The sequence below is a fragment of the Tribolium castaneum genome, unplaced genomic scaffold, assembly GCF_031307605.1.
Source record: "Tribolium castaneum strain GA2 unplaced genomic scaffold, icTriCast1.1 ptg000027l, whole genome shotgun sequence".
In the NCBI taxonomy this organism is placed as follows: domain Eukaryota; kingdom Metazoa; phylum Arthropoda; class Insecta; order Coleoptera; family Tenebrionidae; genus Tribolium; species Tribolium castaneum.
In genome coordinates this window covers 210,001-223,860 of record NW_026986636.1, presented here as the reverse complement: position 1 = coordinate 223,860, position 13,860 = coordinate 210,001, and the positions used below count along the sequence as shown (strand labels likewise).

General features: G+C 43.9%; 2 non-coding genes and 1 pseudogene across 2 annotated transcripts; all 3 read left to right on the top strand.

Moving 5' to 3' along the window:
* The first annotated feature begins 5,482 nt into the window (after positions 1 to 5,482).
* Positions 5,483 to 7,405, top strand: LOC135267447 (small subunit ribosomal RNA). The gene has a single exon (XR_010335877.1). It is a non-coding gene; the product is annotated as a small subunit ribosomal RNA (ribosomal RNA).
* A 1,716-nt stretch (positions 7,406 to 9,121) lies between these two features.
* Positions 9,122 to 9,278, top strand: LOC135267434 (5.8S ribosomal RNA). The gene has a single exon (XR_010335865.1). It is a non-coding gene; the product is annotated as a 5.8S ribosomal RNA (ribosomal RNA).
* Positions 9,279 to 9,754: 476 nt separating this feature from the next.
* Positions 9,755 to 13,860, top strand: part of LOC135267458 (large subunit ribosomal RNA) — a 7,842-nt pseudogene continuing 3,736 nt past the window's right edge.

Here is a 13,860-nt window from a genome sequence, read left to right as displayed (position 1 = left end):
ACGGCACTCAAAATTGTGATTTTCTTGTACGACGTTTATTTGCACGTGCTGCCGACTGCGACGAAGTACAGCGTTTAATTGACTTTGTACATAGTACAGACGAAGTACGACGTTTGCGAAGTACGGCACTCAAAATCGTGATTTTCTTGTAAGACGTTTATTTGCAGTTGCTTCCGACTGCGACGAAGTTTAGCGTTCAATTGACTTTGTACATGGTACAGACGAAGTACGACGTTTGCGAAGTACGGCACTCAAAATCATTATTTTCTTGTACGACGTTTATTTGCACTTGCTGCCGACTGCGACGAATAACAGCGTTCAATTGACTTTGTACATAGTACAGACGAAGTACGACGTTTGCAAAGTACGGCACTCAAAATCACGATTTTCTTGTAAGACGATTATTTGCAGTTGCTTCCGACTGCGACGAAATGCAGCGTTCATAGTACAAACGAAGTACGACGTTCACAAAGTAATGAAGTAAAACGTAAACATTAAATAATAATAATGCAACCCACAATACATTAATTGTGTATCAAAATTGCATAACTTTTACGAAGTACAACGTTCAAAAATATTAAAGAATTTTATTTCTGTGGTATATAATAAAAAACCAGCAAATTTTTTTGCAAATTACGTATCTGTAAATAAATGTAAACATTTAGCAACTAATCAAAAGTATGCAATGCAACTTGAGCTAATAACCAACATGAACTTACTCCATTTTATTATTACATACGTACCTGGTAAGGTGTTGTATTCGGTAGAGCTGTTTCTACGCTGCGATCTGTTGATACTCAGCTTGGAGATTCGTCTTGTCGGTGAGACGAGACTCCGTCAACGTTTAGAAAGCTGAGAAGATCAAAAAATACACACAGCCAGGTACACATTGTTTATATAAAAATTTCTAGTATGCAATGCAACTTGGGCTAATAACCAACATGAACTTACTCTATTTTATTATTACATACGTACCTGGCAAGGTGTTGTATTCGGTAGAGCTGTTTCTACGCTGCGATCTGTTGATACTCAGCTTGGAGATTCGTCTTGTCGGTGAGACGAGACTCCGTCAACGTTTAAAAAGCTGAGTGGATAGCAAAATACACACACAGCCAGGTACACATTGTTTATATAAAAATTTCTAGTATGCAATGCAACTTGGGCTAACCAACATGAACTTACTCTATTTTATCATTACAAATAAATTTACCTCTCTAAAAACTCTCACTCTTCTCACCACAATTTAATACACTTTAGTAGTGTACAGCCTTATTTCTCTCTCTCAAGTAACAAAAAGACGATGGTGTGGTTGGTGATAGTGATAGAAACCAATTAGTCTTAAAGAGTAAGAGTAATAGAGTAAGAGATGAATAATACAAGAAAGAGGAAAGAGGAAAGAAAGAGAAAGAAAAGAGAAAGAAGACAGAGAGAGAGAGAAAAAGAAAGAAAAAAATTAAAAGGAAGAAGATAGATGATAGAGAGAGAGAGAGAGAGAGAGAGAGAGAGAGAGAGAGAGGAAGAGTAGAAGAAAGCCAGCAAATTATTCGAACGACATACTTCGTTCTACGGACTTAGCACATAGCTCTCGCCTAGCACATAGCTCTCGCCTAGCACATAGCTCTCGCCTAGCACATAGCGCTCGCCTTGCACCATTCACTGCTTAATAACTACTGCATATAATAAGTCACGATTGCTCATGTGGTAAAATAGTGATGACACAATCATTTTGTTTAAAGGTATGCAACCAACAATACACGAAACGCGCGCTAAAGTTGCCTAAAACCACGAAGTACTACGTATACTTTAATTGTAACGCAACTCGTTTCACAGTAAACGTGTATGAAAATTGCCTATATTCAAGAAGTACTACATTTGTTTAAATATTGTATTAGTGTTACGAAGTACGACGTTTAAATATTATGAATTATTTTTAGTTGTATATAAAATCATAGCTATTTTTGTAAATTAATAATGCAACCCGCAATACACCAAATGTGTATTAATATTGCCTAACTTGTACGAAGTACAACGTTCATTTAAGTGCATTAAGTATGGTGCTCTGTGCGATGAAATACGACGTTCATGTGACCATAAAGTAACAAACGAAGTACGGCGCTCACAAATGCAGCGCTCAAAATTATTGTTTCATTGCACGACGTTTGCTTTGTTTCTGACTGCGACAAAATGCAGCGTTCATTTGATTTTGTACATAGTACAGACAAAGTACGACGTTTACGAAGTACGGCACTCAAGATCGTGATTTTCTTGTACGACGTTTATTTGCACGTGCTGCCGATTGCGACGAAGTACAGCGTTCAATTGACTTTGTACATAGTACAGACGAAGTACGACGTTTGCGAAGTACGGCACTCAAAATCATGATTTTCTTGTTCGACGTTTATTTGCACTTGCTGTCGACTGCGACGAAGTTTAGCGTTCATTTGACTTTGTACATAGTACAGACGAAGTACGACGTTTGCGAAGTACGGCACTCAAAATCGTGATTTTCTTGTACGACGTTTATTTGCATGTGCTGCCGACTGCGACGGAGTACAGCGTTCAATTGACTTTGTACATAGTACAGACGAAGTACGACGTTTGCGAAGTACGGCACTCAAAATTGTGATTTTCTTGTACGACGTTTATTTGCACGTGCTGCCGACTGCGACGAAGTACAGCGTTTAATTGACTTTGTACATAGTACAGACGAAGTACGACGTTTGCGAAGTACGGCACTCAAAATCGTGATTTTCTTGTAAGACGTTTATTTGCAGTTGCTTCCGACTGCGACGAAGTTTAGCGTTCAATTGACTTTGTACATGGTACAGACGAAGTACGACGTTTGCGAAGTACGGCACTCAAAATCATTATTTTCTTGTACGACGTTTATTTGCACTTGCTGCCGACTGCGACGAATAACAGCGTTCAATTGACTTTGTACATAGTACAGACGAAGTACGACGTTTGCAAAGTACGGCACTCAAAATCACGATTTTCTTGTAAGACGATTATTTGCAGTTGCTTCCGACTGCGACGAAATGCAGCGTTCATAGTACAAACGAAGTACGACGTTCACAAAGTAATGAAGTAAAACGTAAACATTAAATAATAATAATGCAACCCACAATACATTAATTGTGTATCAAAATTGCATAACTTTTACGAAGTACAACGTTCAAAAATATTAAAGAATTTTATTTCTGTGGTATATAATAAAAAACCAGCAAATTTTTTTGCAAATTACGTATCTGTAAATAAATGTAAACATTTAGCAACTAATCAAAATTGTTTTTTTGCTTAGATATTAAAGTAAAACATAAAAATATATTAAATTTATAGAATGCAACCCGCAGCACACTAGATGTGCATTAATATTGCATAACCTTTACGAAGTACGACGTCCAAAAATATTAAATTTTTTTTATATTGAGGCAAAAAGTGAGAAGACATAAATTAATAATAGTGCAACCTGCAATACACTGAATATGTACTGATGTTGCATAACCTTCACGAAGTACTACGTTTAAATATAAATTAATATTATTGCGACCCGCAATACACTAAATTTGTATTAATATTGCATAACCTACACGAAGTACGACGTTCAAGAATATTAAAGAATTTTATTTCTGTGGTATATAATAAAAAAAACAGCAAATTTTTTTGCAAATTACGTATCTCTAAATAAATGTAAACATTTAGCAACTAATCAAAATTGTTTTTTTGCCTAGACATTAAAGTAAATCATAAAAATACATTAAATTTATAAAATGCAACCCGCAGCACAACAGATGTGCATCAATATTGCATAACTTTTACGAAGTACGACGTCCAAAAATATTACATTATTTTTATATTAAGGTAAAAAGTGAGAAAACATAAATTAATAATAATGCAACCTGCAATACACTTAATATGTACTGATGTTGCATAACCTTCACGAAGTACTACGTTCAAGTATAAATTAATATTATTGCGACCCGCAATACACTAAATTTGTATCAATATTGCATAACTTACACGAAGTACAACGTTCAAAAATATTAAATATTTTATTTGTAGTTTGCATATAATAAAAAAAAACAAATTTTTATGTAAATTACGTATCTGTAAATAAACGTACACATTTAACAATTAAATAAACTTAGTATTTTGGCCTAGATATTAAATTAAAACATAAAAATGCATAATATTTATTAAAATGCAACTTGCAATACACCAAATGTGTATGAATATTGCATAACCTTTGCGAAGTACGACGTTCACGAAGTACGTCGTTTACGAAGTGCGACGTTCACGAAGTACGTCGTTTACGAAGTGCGACGTTCACGAAGTGCGACGTTCACGAAGTACGTCGTTTACGAAGTGCGACGTTCGCGAAGTACGACGTCTACACATTAGGGCACTCAAAATTATTGTTAGGTTGTACGACATTCAGACGTTCCAACTGCGACTAACTACAGCATTCATTTGACTTTGCACATACGACGAACGAAGTACGACGTTTACGAAGTACGGCGCTTAGAATAATTTTGTTTTTATTAATTAATAATTTTTTTTTAAACAAACGTTTTTATAATTAAATTTTATAATGGTTTAAATATAAAATATGACTTTTTAATATTATCAATATTTAAAATATTTTCTCCCCTTTGTGTGTATGCCTTATAGTTATAGAGCTGTGCGCTTCGGTAGACGTCGCCTGTGGAGCTATGTCAGTGGAGCGGTGCGCATATCCAATACCGAGCGGCTGCCTCGATCGGTGTCGCGCTGGTATATGTATGGTAGTGGTGTGTGTCGATGCGTTGAGTGAGGCGATATGAACGGTGTAACGGTTTAGTCGAAGTTTATCATAAATGACGACGACAAAACGACCGATTATGTATACGTTCTGCATTTGCTTCCAATTTATCGACGTTTATCGCACATTTCCGCTATCGAATTCGAATAGGGCTTTGCTTGCGAGATTGCTTTATTTTGTGATTTTGTGGCTCGCCCAGTTCCCCACAGCGAGATTGCGGATGCGGCAAAACGTATTCTCTTACGTTGGCGGTCCTTATGCAATCAAACTTTGTTGAACTAACAAATGTTTGTGATTTAAACAAACAAAAATAATAAATGCGTCAACTCTCTAATATCCGAGCGAGAATATTTATATAATATTCGTAACGTTTATGGATTCGAAAGAATTTCATAAATTCACGTCGCATTCAATCTTGCGAAGAGTGAAGAGAATGTTTGAACTTTTAAATCGGCAAAGGTAAAAAATAATATTATAAATATTATTATTATGCCTTTATTGACCGATATATGTGTTGTGGTGTTTAACGACTATATCGTACGAAGAAAAGAAGAAATAGCGTGGCGTTACTTTCTTATATGTTAGATTGTTTCGCACAAACGCGCATATTCTTCATCTGTATAAACGATGATGATGAGTATTTTATTCTCTCGTCTGTCTCAAAAAACACAAAAACACAGTTCCCTGGTTGATCCTGCCAGTAGTCATATGCTTGTCTCAAAGATTAAGCCATGCATGTCTCAGTACAAGCCAAATTAAGGTGAAACCGCGAAAGGCTCATTAAATCAGTTATGGTTCCTTAGATCGTACCCACATTTACTTGGATAACTGTGGTAATTCTAGAGCTAATACATGCAAACAGAGCTCCGACCGGAGACGGAAGGAGCGCTTTTATTAGATCAAAACCAATCGGTGGCGGTTTCGCCGTCATCGTACAACTTGGTGAATCTGAATAACTTTACGCTGATCGCACGGTCTCGCACCGGCGACGCATCTTTCAAATGTCTGCCTTATCAACTGTCGATGGTAGGTTCTGCGCCTACCATGGTTGTAACGGGTAACGGGGAATCAGGGTTCGATTCCGGAGAGGGAGCCTGAGAAACGGCTACCACATCCAAGGAAGGCAGCAGGCGCGCAAATTACCCACTCCCGGCACGGGGAGGTAGTGACGAAAAATAACGATACGGGACTCATCCGAGGCCCCGTAATCGGAATGAGTACACTCTAAACCCTTTAACGAGGATCAATTGGAGGGCAAGTCTGGTGCCAGCAGCCGCGGTAATTCCAGCTCCAATAGCGTATATTAAAGTTGTTGCGGTTAAAAAGCTCGTAGTCGAATTTGTGTCCCGCGCCGCCGGTTCATCGTTCGCGGTGTTAACTGGCGTTTCGCGGGACGTCCTGCCGGTGGGCTTAGCTCGAGAGGGCGGCCCAACTCAATCCCGCCGCGGTGCTCTTCATTGAGTGTCGAGGTGGGCCGGCACGTTTACTTTGAACAAATTAGAGTGCTTAAAGCAGGCTAAAACTTCGCCTGAATACTGTGTGCATGGAATAATGGAATAGGACCTCGGTTCTATTTTGTTGGTTTTCGGAACCCCGAGGTAATGATTAATAGGAACGGATGGGGGCATTCGTATTGCGACGTTAGAGGTGAAATTCTTGGATCGTCGCAAGACGGACAGAAGCGAAAGCATTTGCCAAAAACGCTTTCATTGATCAAGAACGAAAGTTAGAGGTTCGAAGGCGATCAGATACCGCCCTAGTTCTAACCATAAACGATGCCAGCTAGCGATCCGCCGACGTTCCTCCGATGACTCGGCGGGCAGCTTCCGGGAAACCAAAGCTTTTGGGTTCCGGGGGAAGTATGGTTGCAAAGCTGAAACTTAAAGGAATTGACGGAAGGGCACCACCAGGAGTGGAGCCTGCGGCTTAATTTGACTCAACACGGGAAACCTCACCAGGCCCGGACACCGGAAGGATTGACAGATTGAGAGCTCTTTCTTGATTCGGTGGGTGGTGGTGCATGGCCGTTCTTAGTTGGTGGAGCGATTTGTCTGGTTAATTCCGATAACGAACGAGACTCTAGCCTGCTAAATAGGCGTATTTCGACATCCCAAATACCCGCTGGAGCCGGGTTCGCCCGGTCTCTATGTGCGGTTTTTACTGTCGGCGTACAAACAATTCTTCTTAGAGGGACAGGCGGCTTCTAGCCGCACGAGATTGAGCAATAACAGGTCTGTGATGCCCTTAGATGTTCTGGGCCGCACGCGCGCTACACTGAAGGAATCAGCGTGTCCTCCCTGACCGAGCGGTCCGGGTAACCCGCTGAACCTCCTTCGTGCTAGGGATTGGGGCTTGCAATTGTTCCCCATGAACGAGGAATTCCCAGTAAGCGCGAGTCATAAGCTCGCGTTGATTACGTCCCTGCCCTTTGTACACACCGCCCGTCGCTACTACCGATTGAATGATTTAGTGAGGTCTTCGGACCGGTGCGCGGTGGCGTTTCGACGTTGCCGATGTTGCTGGGAAGATGACCAAACTTGATCATTTAGAGGAAGTAAAAGTCGTAACAAGGTTTCCGTAGGTGAACCTGCGGAAGGATCATTAACGTGTAAATGTTGTTGTTTAGTTGTCACACATACACACATTTTGTCTGTGCTGATCAACAAAAAACACACACATACATACACTATTCGTATGATGATCAATTCTCATACAAAATTCTTCATTATGCGTCGAACGGAAAAGCAACAACGGGTCGTCTTGCATTAAGCGGATCTGTTGTTACGTTTTTCGATTTATTTTATAAATCGATTGTAAACGTGCCGTAAACGACGTTTTCGAAGAATTTTTTTGAACATTAACACGAATCAATATTGTCGAAAGATGGTTATGTGCTAACGTTTTATTATTGCTTTCGCAGTGCCGGTCTTAGCGTATTTCCATCATCGTATTCGCTTCGAAAAAAAGTACTAATACAGTGGTGGTGTATAATTAATGTGCAAGAGATGTTGTTGTTGTTGTTGTAGTATTTGTATATGGTTGGAGTTATTTATAATAACAAACAAGAATGAATAATAATGGTGTCTGCCAATACGATCGTACTTTATGTACACGAATAAAACTTTATACATACAAACCATAATAATAAATAAACTCGAAACAACCAACAACAAAATTATTACGCTACTGTACATACAAACACACATTTATACATACCATCATTTTACTTTACCGATGGTGAGTGATGTTTGAAAAATAAACGCTTAGGCTTACGATTTTGTAAGCCAGTCTTTGCGTATTTTCTTCATCGTATTCGCTTCGGAAAAAAGAAAATAAAGATGGTGTATAATTAATGTGTAAAAGAGATGTTGTAGTTGTAATTTAATTTGTAAATGGTTGGAGTTTATTAATAAATAATAATAGGGGCTGTCTATTCGTCTGTACTTTATGTACAAGACTACAAAAACGTTTTATAACAATAAAAAGCTCGAAACAACCAATAACAAAATATACTACTACTATACTACTATACATACAAACGCACATTTATAAATACATAAAATCAATTTACTTTATCGATAGAGAGTGATGTTTGGAAAAAAACGCTTAGGCTTACGGTTTTCGGGTACCTGGGTTCCGCATGCGTCGAAGTAATAATTTACTTTAACGACGCGACGAACCGTAGGAATCTAAATAAAAAAGTTTATTTATTAACTTTTTTAGATTCTGTGGGTTTTAAATGATATACGCCCGACTGACGAAGGAACGTTTTGCACTGCCTGTGCTTTTCTTTTGATTCGTTTTTATGTCGACGGACGTTCTTAGAATGCCCACCAAACGACGTATCACACAAAACACCCTACAATTGTATTGTTTGGTAAATATTGTTGTGATTAAGTTTGTAGCTGTGGCGTTTGTTTGAAGAAAACGTCTGGTTTTTCGACATATTTTCTATTTAATAAATATACATAATGCTTATCGCAAAAGGAGCAGAGTTTTATAGACAAAGTTGATAGAGAAAAAAAACCTAATAGATATATATACGTATTTATAAAACGTTAATATCATCGGGTTATTCTTTATGTAAACTTAAACTATAACTGCATACTCTTTTCGATAAGTAGATACAAATGCCACTTTAATTAAATAAAATATTATAAAATATAACGCCGAACGTTTCTTTCGATTGGTCCGTTTCTCACATATACATCACAATTGTAATAACCTTAAGTAGTTATTTTTGTTGTTGTGTGATGATGAAACGATTTCGATGTGGAACGGTGCGTTATGTAATAATATTTTAAATTTGTTTGAAAAGATTACCCTGAACGGTGGATCACTTGGCTCGTGGGTCGATGAAGAACGCAGCTAATTGCGCGTCAACTTGTGAACTGCAGGACACATGAACATCGACATTTCGAACGCACATTGCGGTCCTCGGATATACTGTTCCCGGACCACTCCTGGCTGAGGGTCGTGTCAATTTCAAAGACTGCTCGGTTTTTGTCTTAAACACAGCGCACAATGTTGTGTAGACAATTACGTCGGAGCGTGTTGGGTGCAAATATGACGCGTTACTATAATTGTTAATTGATTGTCGGTTGTCATAATAAAATATTATGCAACGTAGACAACAATAAAAACAATATAAAAAATAACGCGGCATCCTAAAACGCAATAGCGGCTGACATTCTTATTAGTTTGTTGGTGAAAGTTGGTTTAGACGTAGCACGTCCGATATTAAAAAGCAGCCACAACGCTTAAATTTCGAACGAAGCGATCGTCGTGTCCGAGACGTTAAAGTTGTTTATATGCATATTTTATGCACTATAATTAACAACAACAACATTCTCGCAACGACGTCAGATCGATGTTTGAAATTGTTTGGAGGCAGCCATATAAACGGAATACGTGTAATTATCGTCTGACAAAATAAAGGCAAATTTATATTTGCGACCTCAGAGCAGGTGAGACTACCCGCTGAATTTAAGCATATTATTAAGCGGAGGAAAAGAAACTAACTAGGATTTCCTTAGTAGCGGCGAGCGAACAGGAAAAAGCCCAGCACCGAATCCCGCGGCCGAAACCGGACGCCGGGAAATGTGGTGTTAGGGAGGATCCGTCATCCCGAGATTGTGCGACGCGTCCAAGTCCATCTTGAACGGGGCCACAGCCCATAGAGGGTGCCAGGCCCGTAGTGACCGTTGCCGATAACGGGAGGATCTCTCCTCAGAGTCGGGTTGCTTGAGAGTGCAGCCCTAAGTGGGTGGTAAACTCCATCTAAGGCTAAATATGACCACGAGACCGATAGCGAACAAGTACCGTGAGGGAAAGTTGAAAAGAACTTTGAAGAGAGAGTTCAATAGTACGTGAAACCGTTCAGGGGTAAACCTGAGAAACCCGAAAGGTCGAAAGGGGAGATTCAGCGTGACTCGATAGCGGCGCTAAATGATCGTGCGACGAACGGCGTACGCGTCGTTCGCGCCTTTTGTTTATGCGAACCGAAGTCGAACGCGTGCACTTCTCCCCCAGTAGGACGTCGCGATCCTTTGGGTGTCGATCTAAGGCCCGCGGTGGAGCCCGTTCGAACGGTTCGCCGTTTCGGACGAACCCGCGGTGTTTCCCGGTCGACTCGCTCGAAGGTATGCATATGGCGCCGAGCCGCTACACAGTTAGCGTCCGACCATTGGCAAGCGCGTTCGTTTATGACGGTAATCGCACCTGGTGTCGGTTCTGTCTACGAATGGCTGTTCGCCAATGAGTTCTCGGACAGACTCGGTTGAAACGCCGATCTGCGACGCTATAGCTTTGGGTACTTTCAGGACCCGTCTTGAAACACGGACCAAGGAGTCTAGCATGTGCGCGAGTCATTGGGACATGACTAAACCTAAAGGCGCAATGAAAGTGAAAGTTCGTCTTGCACGGACTAAGGGAAGATGGGCGGCCGTTACGGCTGTCGCCCCGCACTCCCGGGGCGTCTCATTCTCATTGCGAGAAGAGGCGCACCAAGAGCGTACACGCTGGGACCCGAAAGATGGTGAACTATGCCTGGTCAGGACGAAGTCAGGGGAAACCCTGATGGAGGTCCGTAGCGATTCTGACGTGCAAATCGATCGTCGGAACTGGGTATAGGGGCGAAAGACTAATCGAACCATCTAGTAGCTGGTTCCCTCCGAAGTTTCCCTCAGGATAGCTGGCGCTCGTCGCTTACGAGTTTCATCCGGTAAAGCGAATGATTAGAGGCATTGGGGTCGAAACGGCCTCAACCTATTCTCAAACTTTAAATGGGTGAGATCTCCGGCTTGCTCGAACTTTATATGAAGCCGCGAGACTCGAATCAGAGTGCCAAGTGGGCCATTTTTGGTAAGCAGAACTGGCGCTGTGGGATGAACCAAACGCCGAGTTAAAGCGCCTAAATCGACGCTTATGGGATACCATGAAAGGCGTTGGTAACTTAAGACATCAGGACGGTGGCCATGGAAGTCGGAATCCGCCAAGGAGTGTGTAACAACTCACCTGCCGAAGTTACTAGCCCTGAAAATGGATGGCGCTGAAGCGTCGTGCTTATACTCGGCCGTCAGCGGCATGTGCGGTCGGTTATTTAATTAACCGGCCATGAAGCCCTGACGAGTAGGAGGGTCGCGGCGGTGAGCGCAGAAGGACTGGCCGTGAGGCCGTCTGGAGCCGCCGTCGGTGCAGATCTTGGTGGTAGTAGCAAATACTCCAGCGAGGCCCTGGAGGACTGACGTGGAGAAGGGTTTCGTGTGAACAGCCGTTGCACACGAGTCAGTCGATCCTAAGCCCTAGGCGAAAGCCGATGTTGATGTGGTGTAGATATGTCGTTGGTTCGTTTTTAATTCGAACGTAAACGTACGAAGCGAGCACACACCCATTGGGCGAAAGGGAATCCGGTTCCTATTCCGGAACCCGGCAGCGGAACCGTTAATAATTCGGGCCCTCGCAAGAGAGTTCGTCGGGGCAACCCAAAAGGACCCGGAGACGCCGTCGGGAGATCCGGGAAGAGTTTTCTTTTCTGCATGAGCGTTCGAGTTCCATGGAATCCTCTAGCAGGGAGATATGGTTTGGAACGCGAAGAGCACCGCAGTTGCGGCGGTGTCCGGATCTTCCCCTCGGACCTTGAAAATCCGGGAGAGGGCCACGTCGAGGCGTCGCGCCGGTTCGTACCCATATCCGCAGCAGGTCTCCAAGGTGAAGAGCCTCTAGTCGATAGAATAATGTAGGTAAGGGAAGTCGGCAAATTGGATCCGTAACTTCGGGATAAGGATTGGCTCTGAGGATCGGGGCGTGTCGGGCTTGGCGAGGAAGCGGGTCGCGGCTGACGTGCCGGGCCTGTGCGAGGTGAAGCGTTGTTCCGTTTCGGCGGTCAATGTCGAATCCGAGTTCGGTCCCGTGCCTAGGCCTCCCGCGGAACCGTCTTGCTGCGAGGCTCCGGGTGCGCCCGTCAGGGCGTCCGGAAGTCCTCTTCGGCCGCCATTCAACGGTCAGCTCAGAACTGGCACGGACCGGGGGAATCCGACTGTCTAATTAAAACAAAGCATTGCGATGGCCCCTGCGGGTGTTGACGCAATGTGATTTCTGCCCAGTGCTCTGAATGTCAACGTGAAGAAATTCAAGCAAGCGCGGGTAAACGGCGGGAGTAACTATGACTCGAACACTCGGGCGTTGGTCCGAGGTAGTAGGGTCGTAGATACGCCGATGTCCACCTCCTAGTGGTTCCCGCCGGTAACGGACATCTATCGCTGATGGAACCTAGCTCGCTCTTGAAGAGCGGCGGACGGAGACTTGGAATCGTGGTGTGGTTCTGATGTAAGTCCTGAAACATGGCGTGATGGCCCGCCCGCCCGACCGGAGGGACTTAGAACCCCCTTCCGCGAGGGTCCTGTCTGTAGGTCCTCCACCTCCGTAAAACGAGATGGGGGAAACCGCAGACGGGGATGAAGAGTCGTTTGTTCCGTCGCATCGGAGATTGCGCAGCTGGGTCAAGTCGGCGGGGTGTTCGGCTAACGGACAAGGCTGGGCGTGAGGGGAGGTTTGCAGCTTCCCCTCACTTATGCCCGCTTTTACATTGCAGGCTCGGTTTCTAAGAATAATCCTCTAGTTCCCCCCGGCCCCCAGGCCGGGGCTCCTGCATTTGCTGCTGGTCGGAATGCCGATGGGGAGCCCGCCCAAAATCCATGCCCGTATTGTGCACGGTCGTTTACCACCGCCAATGGCCGCGGGTTGCATATACGGAGGGCGCATCCAGACGAGGCTAATAACGCAATAGACATCGAACGCATTCATGCCCGCTGGTCAGACGAGGAGACAGCCATGATGGCCAGGCTTGAGGCCGGTGCCATCCAGCAAGGGGGTGTAAGGTTTATGAACCAGTTTCTGGTTCCGCGCATGCCGGGTAGGACTCTGGAAGCAGTGAAAGGTAAGCGCAGAGATGCGACTTACAAAGCACTGGTCCAGAGATTTCTGCAGGCGCCGCAAATAAACCTCCCCGAACTGCGTGATGGTGATGCGCCTCGTCAGCCTGATCCTCAACGGGAAAACCCTCCCGAGCCCCCTGCTTTCGATGGGGCGATCAGGGGCGCTGTCGCCGACCTTGTCGGAGGGGTCGACTGGCAGCGCCTCGGGTTTCAGGGAGACCGTCTCTGTGACATCGCGAGACGGGCTTGCGATGGGGAGGATGTTTCGGGCCAGTTGCTGGGCTGGCTTCGGGATGTCTTCCCTGTCAAAAGGGTTAGTACCAGAGGGGATCAGAGCGACCTAGATGTCGACGGCGCATCGGTGAGCAGGCGCACGGCGAGGAGAAGGGAGTACGCTCGGGTGCAGGAGCTGTACCGGAAGGATCCCAAGGCGTGTTTGGCTCGAATCCTTGGTGATCGTCGAGAGGGGGCCAATCGGGCTCCCAATCGCGATCCCGCATTCATCGATTTTTGGCGAGGCGTCTTTTCGGAGGCGTCCGCTGAGGTCGAGGGATGGGCGGGGGAGGTCTCCGACCATGGAGAGCTGGCACGCCGGGTGTGGGACCCCATCTCTGTCGAGGAGGT